Below are 13,325 nucleotides of genomic sequence, written 5' to 3'. Positions count from 1 at the left end.
AGTGAATTTTTTGTTTGGCATTTGCTTTATGTGCACATCGGACTGCATTTCTCCAGCACTGTTGAGTAGCTCTGCTTACACACTGCAGTCATGGCTTGTACTAGCAGTTAACCACACCATTCACACACAACACGGAGATCCAAGGGAGATGGTTTTTCTTAGCTTTGCTTGGTCACATCTGTAGGCAAGTATATTATTATTTATCAAAAAAAGTTTTTAAAACATAAATAATCATACTGAACTTGACACAGAATTTCCCCTGCATCTCTGATTTGTTTTTCTTACTGTGTCTTCCATGTGGTGAACCCACCAACAATAAAGTAGTGTCTGTACATTATTTTGCAAATGTGAAATATTTGTTATCCTTGAAATAAAGCTTAAAGAAAAAACAATAAACAAGATCTTTCCCTCAAAACTATATGAAAGGAAAAAAGTACAAAGCATATGAAAGAAAATTTAAAACCCCTTAAACTGGAATGTCTTATTAACCAATTGCCCTTTTTTATTTGGAATGGAATTGAGTGAAGAAAAAATATTCAGAAGGAAAAAAAAATGCTGATGATATTACAATCAATAATAGCTTTTCCTGCTATCAACAGAGCTGTACTTAAATTAAGAAAAAAAACATGAAAAGGAAAAAGTAAAAGCAAAAATGCAATAGAGCTAAAGAACTCAGACTCTTGTCTGTTTGAATCAAAAACTTCACACTTGCAGCAGAAAGATTCATTTCTAAACAATTTGAGTTGCCTTAAGAACTCAGGAGTCCCTTATTCATAAGCACAAATTTGCTTCATTTGGTTTGCTGCCTTCTTAGGAGTTGATAAAAACTTTATTAATCAAATTGAGCATCTCACAAAATCCAGCCCTTCAAACACTTTTGAACTTTAAGCTCAGCTTCAAATACTGCTGTCAGGCCTTATCACAGATCATTTTTATTACTCATTATATATATTATAAGATTAACCCTTAGCATTAGTTACAGTGCACAAACATTGAAAAGCACATAATATCTCTCAGAAAAAAAATCAGCAAAGACTCAGTCTGAAGATGGATGTATGAAAAATAAGCAGACAAAAAGCAGAGGTATGTGTTTTATCATTTTAATATATTTTTACAGGTAAACTTGTTTGGTATAGAGGGGTTTGTGTTTTCTCTTCTCTTCTCTTCTCTTCTCTTCTCTTCTCTTCTCTTCTCTTCTCTTCTCTTCTCCTCTTCTCTTCTCTTTTCTCTTCTCTTCTTTCTTTTCTTTTCAAAGCAAGAGCCTATGGTATATCATTCTATATATGTTACCCTTTAGCCTTTCCTTTAATCAAATAGGGCAATAGATGTTGGGTCTGAAACAACTTAATGATATTGAAAATATTTATGGTTTTATACTGGTATTATGAAAGAGTGGTTCTCTAAGCAATTAAATAGAGCAAAACTAGTCCTATTTCACTTCTTTTTCTTTCCAAGTTTCCCCACACTCTGCCTCAAAAAAATATATTACAGATAGGCCAGACTAAGCAAGTGATGGATCTTTTAATTTTAGCATAATTTTGTTACATAGAGTCTGACTGCAAAGTTCAAAACTGGATGGTCATACAGGATATGCTCCTGCTATCTCTTTGTCCTACTCTTTCAATCATTTAACCTCAATTTCAAGCAATTGCTCTTCATCTTACAAAAGCCCTTTCAATATTGTCTCTCATTTTTCTTTGCAGAAAGTATATTTCCTTAACATTTTCCCCTTGGTGCCTGCTAAAAAGTTTCCAAAAATATTCTATCTAATGTCTAATAAGCTTGGAATGACATGAAACTTGTAAGCTCTACCTCTCTCTCTCTATTTCAAGGTATTCTTTGAAGAATTCTTGAGAATTAAAGAGCATTTTTTCTTAAAAAAAATCTGATTAAAATATTTATTCTTTTGGAATGAAATTCATCTTTTGAAAGTGCTGTTTATAAGAAATGTGGCTGATAGAACAGGTTGAATCCCAGATAAATCTTTTCATGTTTTCTCATATATGAATTACTGATGATTGAGTCCAAGCGTGGAGTTGTCTACAAAGACTGTAATAGGAGCAATCAATCTACAGTCTCACCATGAAGGCAACCTGGCATCATTCATGGCTGCTGCGTGAGTAACCATGCAAATTGTATGCCTCCCCTCTTTATTATCATTCTCTTTAGATTTCCCCCATCTTGAAAAAAATACACAAAATTTTGCCAGTGGGCTTAGAACCACTGAATTAATATGAATTGAGCAAATTGTCTAGAAGTGACCAAAATTGACCAGTGCTTCATGAATTTCTCTCTTTGATTATTTTTTGGAAAGGAACCAGAAAAAAAAAGGTAGTGTAGTGTACAAAGTAATTAAAATGGAATCACTATTCATTAAATAAATTAAACTTGCGCTTGAGACGGAGATAGTGCCACAGACAGGATGTTTACCTAATGAGTCAAATCCTGTGTGCTTAATTCTGCATTGTAGTTGCACTTTGGTATTTCTGAAGTAGCCCCATTGAATTTCTGAGTTTATTCTGAGTTTCCTATAATGTATGTGGGGACTCGAGCTGTTCAGGACTGAAGGTCAGGCTCCCAAGCCTCCACACATTTGCAAGGTCTCCATGTACTGGCAAGGCTGTACTGTTTCTTGGGCAGGCTTGCCTGGATCCTAGGTGATCTGACTCTCCACATAACTCTCTTATTTGCCAGTTGGTCCAGCATGAGGTTTGCTGGTGAATTACACACAGATACTCCCATGCACACTGGCTTTGAGGAAGATGCAAAGACTTTGGTAACCTCTGGCAGCCACCACCAGCTACACACACTGTGACCCACAGTTCTGCTCCAGCTGCTGCTGCTGAGCCTCCCCCTCACTTTGTTCACCCCAATTTAATTTCCCCAGTAGTTACACCAGTCACACCCAAGTGGCTGGGGCTGAGACCACTGGGGCTCCACTAGCTTCAGTAGCTGGCACCTCTGGCAACAGGGCACCTTAGTCTGACTCCCGCTGCTGGCACCAATCTACTCACACAGGTCTCACCGGCAGCTGGCAATCAGCCCTCACAGCCTTGATACAGGACATGGAGAGTGAGATTATGCAGAGGTTTTTAAGAAATTATTTAATGTGAAAACAGGACAGACTGTGGTGAACTGACACCAGGCTTTGTCAGAGAAGTGTACTGGCCAGCCCTAGTTTAGACACACCCAGACCCTTTTATATGCCTTTCTGCTAAATTTCCACTTTGTTTCACCCCATCCCTTCCCCTTAAGTGTTCTTTCAGAAGTTTTACATTGTCCCACAAGCTGCTTTTGGCTATCTCAAATCGTCATGTTCCTCATGTTTCTCCCTTCATATTAGTATAAATTTCAGGTTGTTCCTCTTCAATTCTGTGCCTGCAGTTTCTTGGTGTCCCAACAGTTACCCACTTACCAGTTCTCCCTTTACTTTTGATCCCTCTTTACATTGAAACGTTTCCTGACTACATGCCCTTAACAACAAGATGCTCTCAGCCTACATATATTCTTACCAAGTGGAATGAGCCAGATCAAGAAAATAGACCCATTGAGTTTCTGAGTTTATTCTGAGTTTCCCATAGGCAGCCTATGAAATTCCAAGGGCCAGTTGGTTATTCTAAAAGAAAGGATATCTATTCTAAAAGAAAGAATTCAATATCAAGAAAGCACGATACTGAGAACACCAAATTTTCCATTTCTTAATCTCAGCTATCATGAAAAGTAAACAAAATATTTATTATGTTGATGATGTAACAAGTAGTTTTATGACATAAGAAACTTCTGGACAATTCTTCAAGTACAGTTTCATATAAACCAAAAACTCCCTGCTAAGCATAAGGACACTGTACAGGGCTGAAATAAACCATTATTCTGTCATATTTGATACAGCCCTACGTTTATGTGGTGATGTTCTTGTTTTTAAGGTGAATAAATGCCCCATGCTATGCAGTAATGCATAATTGATAAGTACATGTAAATATTTATAGCAGAAACAAGTGGGCTCTTCCCTACAGGGGATTTTTTTTGTCTATACCTTATGAGGTAAAGAAATATTAAATCTCTGTACGAATAAATATCTAAAAACAGCTTCATACTTAAAGAAGAACAACTGAAGCAATACAAACTTTTAACTTAAGGGCCATATCAAACATAATTTGTGTCAGAGACTAAAATTCTCTTTAAAAAAATCTTATTTGAATAGTTGTGCTACTTTTTATTTCACATACATAGATAAGGGACAGAACAGGAAAAAAATTAATTAAACAATAATAAACACAGACAACGTTCTTGAACACAAGCAATTTTTTTATTACATAGCAGAGTGGTTCCATTCTGTGTGGAGTCTAAAATATTTCTTTTAATGTAAATGGAAATGAGATATCAATGTGGTTAGGATTTCCTAATGTTTGTTCTTCAATTTTTATTTCATTATATACTGGTAATTCTTTTTAAGAAGTGTTTATAAATTTCAAATAAGAGTCCATGGTTGCCCAAAATCAAGCTCACAACGTATATTCATTTAAATGTGTGCAAGACTCAGTTTATCAGATATTTGTGTGCATCTCAGGCCTATATTTACAGTTAATAACATTTGCTTTTTTAGTGAAAAGGAGGTTCAGATGCAGGTAGAACTCCTCAGAAAAAGCTTTAAGACAGAAGAAGTACAACAACTGTAGGCAGTCTGTTGTTTTATAAATGTTATAAAAATGCATGCTCTGATTAATCTGTCCACTGTAAGTTGTTTCCTTTATGATCCCTTGTCTTCTACAACTTCCTCAGGCTTGATTAGGCTCAGATTAACCCACTGAAGCAGCATCACAGGTCATCAGTCCAGAGACAGCCCAGAAGATATTGCAAAGAGAAAAGGATCTTGCATTTACAAGAGGAGAGATGCAGGACAGACTCAGCATGCTGTGCCTCTGGAACTGCAGAAAATAAACATGGAGAGATTTGTAGAGCAGAGAAAAGGTTGATATCATGGTGCCCTGGGAACCATGGTCCTGCCATCAAAAGTGAAACAAAACACACAAGCAAAGAGGAAACTACAGCACAAGATGAGTAACCCTGAAGCAGGGCATTTGGCCTTGCATCCCAAGTGCTATTGTCTCAATACTCTGAGACAACATCTTGGAGGACAAAAGACCATCTCTATTGTGGGTAGCCAGAGTCATGCTAAAAAGGAAGAGCTACTCCTTGCCATAGGAAAAAGTTAAGTGAATCATTTAGAGTGGAAAATGAGAGATAAACTTGCTACAGAGGTCTACACCAGCCTCCTTATAATGAAGCAAAGGAAGTAGTATATGGAGATAAGAAAGCAGGTGTAGATAAATGATCCAAAATTCCATTTCTCTAAAATCTAATCCAAAAATTTCATAATTTTCTTACAGCAAAGATTTTTCATGCTGGTATAGTTTGTGTCAGATGGAACTGAATTGCCAGGCTGCCCTGAAGTTATTTTCAGACAAACCAGCACTTGCAGAAACAGTAGTACTGATAACTTCACAAACTAAGTTTGACTTGTTTTATAGCCCAGTTTGGCAGCTTTGAATGTGAAAGCAGTCATTCATGAGTTAGCATTTTGAGGGTATGTCTCTCTGATGTAGTCAGTACTGAGTAAAACTGATAACCAGGGCATGTACAGTCATGAGAGGTTACAAACATCAGCCTGGGAAAAGTGCCATGCTAACATTTGTCCTCTGATGCAGCACTGGAGTTGGGCTCTTTCCAACAATTTTTACTGAACTGTGTCATAGACATGCAATGGCCCATCTGTAACACAAAAAATTGGTGTAAAATCCATTTTGTAATTTTTTATATGTTGTTGCTGTTGTTTGCTGCTTTTCCTCCATTTACCAATATTGTAGTCAGATTATTTCTTGACAATGTCAGTTCTCACTTCTTGAAACAGCAATTAACGAACCTTCTGTTTGCTCAGGACTGTTAGATAGACTGTTAAGACACTGTTAGATAAAGAGAAGCTAAACTTTTTATTTAAAAACAAGTCTAATGATTTTAGGTTGATTTCATAATTTTTAAGGTGTTTAGATTTAAATGCCTACCTATATTTAACAATATTGTTCCTATCTAGGTTATCAGACAAATTCTGTGTTTCAAAGTTTAATTCCTGTGTTAATATGTAGTCATTTATTGCTGTTGTTATTGTTACTGAAATGTGCTTATTTTTTTTTCTAAATCCTGGTGTCATACTATTATTTATACAGTTAAATCTGTAGAGAAAAACTGAAGAGCTAGTATTGACAAAGTTTTTAAAGAACCTAATGTTATTGAAGGTCAGTCTAGTCATTTTGATCATGAAGTTCAGAATTATGCCCTCAGAGAACCCCTAGAGAATATGGATAGTTAAGGAAAAAGTCACAAAGAATTAATCAGAGAAGCAAAAGTAAAAACCTGAAGTTAAGGAAGCGTGGAAAGGCTAAGCCTAGAGACAAATGAAAAAGGAATGGGAGGAAGCAAGCCTACAGTGAAAAGAAAAACAAAATCAAAACCAGAAAATAATGATGTAGAAAATAACATATTAAGCATGTTGCTGCCATACTGCACAAACTGTAGTATGTCTCTTTCAAAAGATTCCCTCATACTTTCTTGAAGCTTATGGTGAAACATTTTAGGGTTTCTCAGTTAAGAAAACACCACTTGTGCATTTACAGGTTAAGCTGAATCCTATTTGCAATTCACTCAAGAAATCAGCCTTCAAAAATTTATTGTACCATCTACAAAATAACAGCATGTACAAATGGAAATTATCTGAATTTTCTTCTTTGTGAACTAGAGGTACTAAAAACAGGAACGAGAAACCAGAAAAAAAAATAAAAGGATTTTGAATGGGTTTTTACACAATTTAATTTTCATTGATATTACTTAAACTTTCTCTTTTACTTTTCATCTGTGCTCTAAATTTAATAATAATGTTCCTTTAAACTCTAAATTCTCTGGGGTTGTGACTACTGCCATTGGATACTAATGTCTGTAGTGGTGATGGTAATGGTAATAATAGTACGTAAATATTTTTACAACATAGATTCAAATCCAGAACCAATTTTAACATCTTTTGCCTTCAGATATTTGAAAATACCAAATTTAACAAAGTGAAAATAATTAGTAGTCATTTCAAGAGCTGATACCACTTTGTTCTCTTTCTTCAGAAGCCAATACTGATTGCTTTTCCAGTTTGTCATCATGAAATATAAAACATACAGTTTAATAACACTGCCAAACCTAAGCACTGGGGGGAAATTAAAAAAAAAAAAAGAAGGAAAAAAAAAAAAGCCCTAACACTGACCTAAAATGGTGGGATACCTAGATCTATTTTTATATTTCTCTTCTTTTATTATGTTTCTTATCAAGTGTTGTCACATCCACATCACACAGAAAGATCATGATTTTTTTTTTTTTTTTTCTTACTGGAGAGAGATGGAATTGTCATCACAAAGTTCATGCAGATAGGAGGCTACAGAAAAACATAACAATTACTGAGAAAATTGACAATATGGGATGTTAAACTAGTGGATCTGTTGGACAGCTAGAAGCATTTAGGGTTTTGTAGCTATAATCTAAAATTATTTGTCTGTGGGAGAATCACAAGGGAAGGATTCAGAGATGTCATGGTGCTCTCACCTCACCCAGAAACCTGGTGCTGGCTGCAGTCTTTGCACATGCCACGTGCCCTTCAAAGGCTGGTGGCCAAACCACAGCAAGCTCCTGCCCTGCTTTCAGAGCTGCAAGAGTGAATATTGCTCCCTGATTCAAGCACGTTATTTCTTTGGCATTTAGCACAAACTGAACCATATTAGCCTGGGCAGAGGAAACCAGTTCAGCACAGCCTATTCTTGTCAGATAAACAGAGGCTGTTTCTCAAACTGCTCCATGCCCTGAAATACTGTCACACCAACCTGCTTCCAAATAAATACTTTCTGATTGACAGCAGCTCTTCTGCTGAACTGTTAGAGTTGGAGTTTCTGCCCTTTTTTCCACCTTCCTTCTCCTGACCTATCTGTCCACCCATGCCTTGCCCATATATCACCCATATACCATACACAGCTGTGATCCTCTCGTGCTGTATCTTGTCTGATCTTTGTGCTGCATCTTCTCTAATTCCACAACTGCTTCTGTTCTGATCTTTCTACTCATTCACTAATTTCCCAGAAAGGTGACCCGTATGATATTTTCAATGAGTTTTTTTACCTCATAATTTCAATGAGGTTTTTTACCTCATTGAATCCATTCTATGTCAAGAATATGCATAATGCTGGTAAACACACACAGAACAGGTGAGACATGCCAGTTCTAAAGGTAGCTATTTGTAATACTCAGAAAAAAATTATCTAAGTGATCCTTGTGATAAATGTGTGCTCCTCTGTAATGTTCTGCCTGGTAGATGCAGGAAGAAACAGTGCTCCATATCACAGTGTCTCATATATAATCCCTTGACAGTAACAAGCTGTAAACTCAAAAAGGTAAATTTCCTTCCTTACCAGTAATATGCACCAAGTCTCATGGCTTTTACTCTTCCATTTAATTTGTTTTTATAAACTAGTGTTCAGGTATATTTGTATTCTTTAGTGGAAGATTAGTTTGAAAGCTGGGCTCATCAGCAGGACCAAAGAAGTAATTTACGTGCCTAGGGCTAGGGAGCCTGGAAGGCAGGTACATGAAATCAGTGATTCATGGGAACCAGAGATCCTGGGTATGTCATTGCAAAGCCAGGCTGACAAGAAGATTCAAAAGATGAACTTTCAATGGATAGAGAGTCACATCGATGTACATCATTGCACATCATAATTTGATAAAGGTTAATCCTAAGAGGTCTCACATGATTGGAAACACATGCAGACATTGCCTAAGTAAAAATGTGTTCTAATGCCTTCAATTGCAGACTTAGGCACTGGACCTAAAAGGTCTCTGTCATTGTAATGGTTGCCCTACAGGTGGCAAAGAATAATAATAAGAAAAATATTAAGGGGGCATGATATAGTCTGAAAGAAATAAAGCAGAAAACTTGCACCTGAGCAACTGAATAATATAACTTTGAAAGGTTTCAATGTGGGACTTGTAAAAGGACTTGGAGCTGGAAATCCTTTTTATAGCTGCTGCCATTTGGCTCAATTAATAGCTAGGATGAAAACTGGGGGCTCAAGGGACCACAAAGAAAATGTGGATAAAATGTTTTATTGATCTGACAATGCTTCTCACGAAGAAGAATTTAATGCATTGATATACCCATAAGAAAAGGATATTGTTTTTTTGAAGCTGCACTGCACCTGACAAGATGACAATTTAAGAAACAGCAGCAATAATTAACATTTCTTTAAGCCACTTTTCAATATGCATCCTCCATGTGAAATCATGTGAATGAAATAGATTTTTATGAACTGTATAAAACCATGCAGAACTGTACAATTATGGTCATGTGCTCCATAGATGGCAATTCCCATCTCAAGTGCTCTCCTCTATTTCTGGTTTTAATTATTTTTCAAGAACAGAGAGGATACAGGGGAATCAGCAAAGCTGGCATTTATACTTATGCTCACACTTCTTTCTAAAAGCAAGACTAGACCAACAGAGACCTGAAAATCATATTTAAGTCAAGAGAGAATAAAATACTCCTTTCTCGTTATTTCTTCTGAAAAGAATTTCTTCTGAAGTGATGATGAGGCTGTTAGAATGAATTCATTCAAGCTGGAGAACAGCAGATTTCCTATCAGCACTTATATCCTGCTTAATTTTACTTTAACTACTAAATCTGGAGTGGTGAGGTCTACTTCTGAAATGGTAAAAAAGATTAAAAAGCAGAGTTGTTTTTCTCTGATGAAAGTCAAGCAGCATTCAGTGGCAAATTGATTCCTGCTCAGAGAGAAGGACGGTGTCAAAGTAGGTCTACACCAAGCTGACATAATGTGGTGTTTCTACCGTTTTTAGATGAATGCCGCTCACCTCCCATGATGTACCTTTACCTGTACCTAAAGGCACAGACTATTCTTCCTGCATATGAATATTTGCTTTCATTTGCAATTGGATATAAAAATCACACTGAATCACAAAGATCAAATGCTCTTTTCACTGTGTCCTGTGACTGCACATTTGAACTACTGAGCAGGGCTGGGCTGGGCTGGGCTGGGCTGTCCCAGGTCCAGAACTGCTCCTGCTCTCTCCATGAAGGATGGTGTCTTCATCTGTTTGGTTTTTGGCTGCAGAGGGACTCCATTAATATTAGGGTGCCTGAAATATAGAAGCATGGCTTCAAAACACAGATTGCAGTACAGTAACCTTTGGTGGCTATGTCTGCCAGATTGAGGAAGAGGGAAGTAGAGAGAAGCTAAAGAATCTGCCTGGTCCTTGTGCTTCCTGCAGGAGAGCAAAACCCTAAATGCACTGTCTGTGCCAATGAAACCTTGAGGTTTCTAGTATCTATAGTGAGACAATGCATTTAATAAAAGCAAATTGGGAGGTAAGGCTGTACTTTCCAATACCTGGCAGGGTAGGGGTGTGTTGTATATATCCATTCATACTGAGACTTGTAGGTTTTTCAACAGAAAATTCTCCACTCAGTATTGGCTCTTTGAGCTGCCAATGCACAGCCTGTCCCATAATGTGCATGTTTCTGATATGCAGGAAGGTGGAAAAGAGTTTTCTGTGAGCTGTTATTAAGTTTACAATTGTTGTTTAAAAAACAGTCTGAGGACATTTCTAAGCAAAAAAGTACATCCCATGCATTTGAAAAACTACTTTGAAGTTCTTCTCTATCCCAGTACTTTCTTGTAAACAAAACCACTCGCACAACACTGAATTAGTTTTTACAAGTTTCAGTGTCATTTTCATTTTATATAAGATGCTTCTCATGGGGACATCTTTAAAACCACTCTATCAATCTCTGTCAGTTTCTCAGAGCAGTCATTAGTGAAATGTCACCTTCTAAGTTCCTCACGCTGGGAGTTTAGACAGCTTCAGCTTTGAAGAAATAAAAACTTAAGATAACATAATTGGTACACTTAGTTAAATTCACTTAAAGGTAGAATCATGACAGAAAAGAAACTAATAAGTATGTTAAATTACTGTAACTATGGGGATGAGGGTGGAATTGCTTTGGTTTCTTTGAACAACTTCAATATTTCACAATTTCATTTTCCCAATGGCCACCTTTAAAGTTCTGCTGAATTTTAAGTAAATAGTCTCACATTATGCAGTGTCTGAGGTCTCTGTTCTCCCTGTAAGGCATATAGTTATAATTAGCTAAGAGATGCTGGTGTAAGGTTCCTATGAAAAATAATATGCCTCAGAATGGAGTATTTTCTGGTGGAAACATAATTAGGAGGTTTTGAGCAAGAAGGTGTCTAGAGGAGAACATCATCATATAGAGAGTCTGTATGTTCAACAAAAAATACCGGATATTTCTGAGGCACAGAGCCTGGAAACCAGAATCAAGTGGATATTATGACAAATTAGTAACATTTAACTGATTTCCATGCTCCCTTATAGCCCTTGGATTCTCTAGTCACCCATGGAAAATATGAAAATTATACCCAGCTAATCTAGCATAGAGTCAGACAGCTGAGGAATCTTTTGACAGTGTAGCCAGGGCCTGTAACGTGCTGAATCAGCTGTTGAGCATGTGTCTGACACATTCTTTATCCTACAAAAGGCAGAAATACTGCCTCACCTTCCCTTGTGTCTGAAGACAAAGAAAACCAACACAAAAGTATTGCTTCTTATGGCTGGGCACCGTAAAAGCACCTGGGCCGAGCTCTCTTGTGTCTCTGGAGCGCTCTGGAGCACAGCCTTGGGCATCAACACCTTTGTGAGCATATGCATCCATTCCTGGATATTACAGATGTTTAGAGCAAAGCACTGTGCCTGCCACAAGGAGTGGCTTCCAGGTGAAGTCCAGGGGAACTGCCTGGTCTTTCATGTCACAGCTTTGCACTTAAGAGGGTAAAGCTCATTCTGCTATGTGTCTATGTGATTTTGGGAATCTGACTGATGGAATAGTCAGTAATGAGAGGTATGGAAGAAGATGAAGATTAAAAGACAGCACCTCTGTATTCAACAGTAGCAAAATTAATGAAATAAATGTTTTAGATTTAATCTTCCAAGTCTCTGATTTTATAGAATGCTTTCTTTTCTATGTAACTGAGCTTTCAGGAATTAACTTCTCCAATTTAATTTTGTCATATATTTTTACCTCTTCTGTTTCTTCTTAAACTGAAATATTTTGATGCAGCTGATTAAGTCATCAACTTTGTCTGCTAGCTACTGGGAAGAGCTCTTGTACAGGATTTAAAAATAGATATGATGACACCTAGTGGTAGTAGAAAATGCTTATTCTTAAAATAAAGACAAAACGCAATGTAGTTTAATATCCACATATAAAGCACTGTGTGGCTGCCTCTAGTTATTCTTCACTCATTATAACAGAAAAAAGTGCAGAGGTGTTTTCAAGTTGTCTTTCTACATTTTCATTTTATTGGGGAGAAAACAATAAATAAAACATCATTCTTAGTAAAGAAAATAAAATGCTTTGATTGAGATTCCCATTTGCTTTCAGGTCACAATGACGTTTCAAAAAAATGTTCCAAACAAAAACAGTTATCACCATATGTAGCTTTATCTCTCTGATGAGATAGCAAGGCTTAACTGTCTTTCTTTCCTAAGAAAGTTAGTTCCACAGTGATAAATAAAGATTACAGAACTTCCTCCTCTCTGATAAGTTACATTACAGAAGACAAAAAGACTTAGCAAGGGATTCCAAAGTTCTCTTTTATTTTTGTAACTTTAACTTTGAATATGATCAGACTACTAGTTGCTTACAGTGCCTGCATAAACATGCACTTAATATTCAACTTTCCTAATTTCAAGGAGATAATTAGTAGCAAGTCATTAATATATCACCAGAACTAATCTAACATAATTTCTGTTATTCAATGATTTTAAATGTAAAGCAATTATTAAATGAATCAACGTTTAAACACATAGGATTTTCAGATATCTCTGTATTGGCTCTTAACATAAAACACATAAAATTCCATGTAGCAAATAGCAGGTGGAACATGAAATATAAATTACTATGGCATTTCTAGCTCTGTAACCTAAGGACTATGCCAGCTTTATATTCTTGGTTTTCCAAGTCATTTGCAAATGAAAATGACCAAAGAGAAACCTTATCTTTCTCATCCTTCTCCCATTTGATGGTGACCCCTCTATTCTCAGTAGGTATCTTAGATACCTATTGCTTTGCCTATTCTGACTTTCTCTTCCCATGTGCATTCATTGTGCTTTAACCTCAAAGGTGTTTGGCATTTGTTGAGTGACAA

Source organism: Anomalospiza imberbis, chromosome 1 (assembly GCF_031753505.1).
Source record: "Anomalospiza imberbis isolate Cuckoo-Finch-1a 21T00152 chromosome 1, ASM3175350v1, whole genome shotgun sequence".
Taxonomy (NCBI): domain Eukaryota; kingdom Metazoa; phylum Chordata; class Aves; order Passeriformes; family Viduidae; genus Anomalospiza; species Anomalospiza imberbis.
This window is presented reverse-complemented; position numbering follows the sequence as displayed.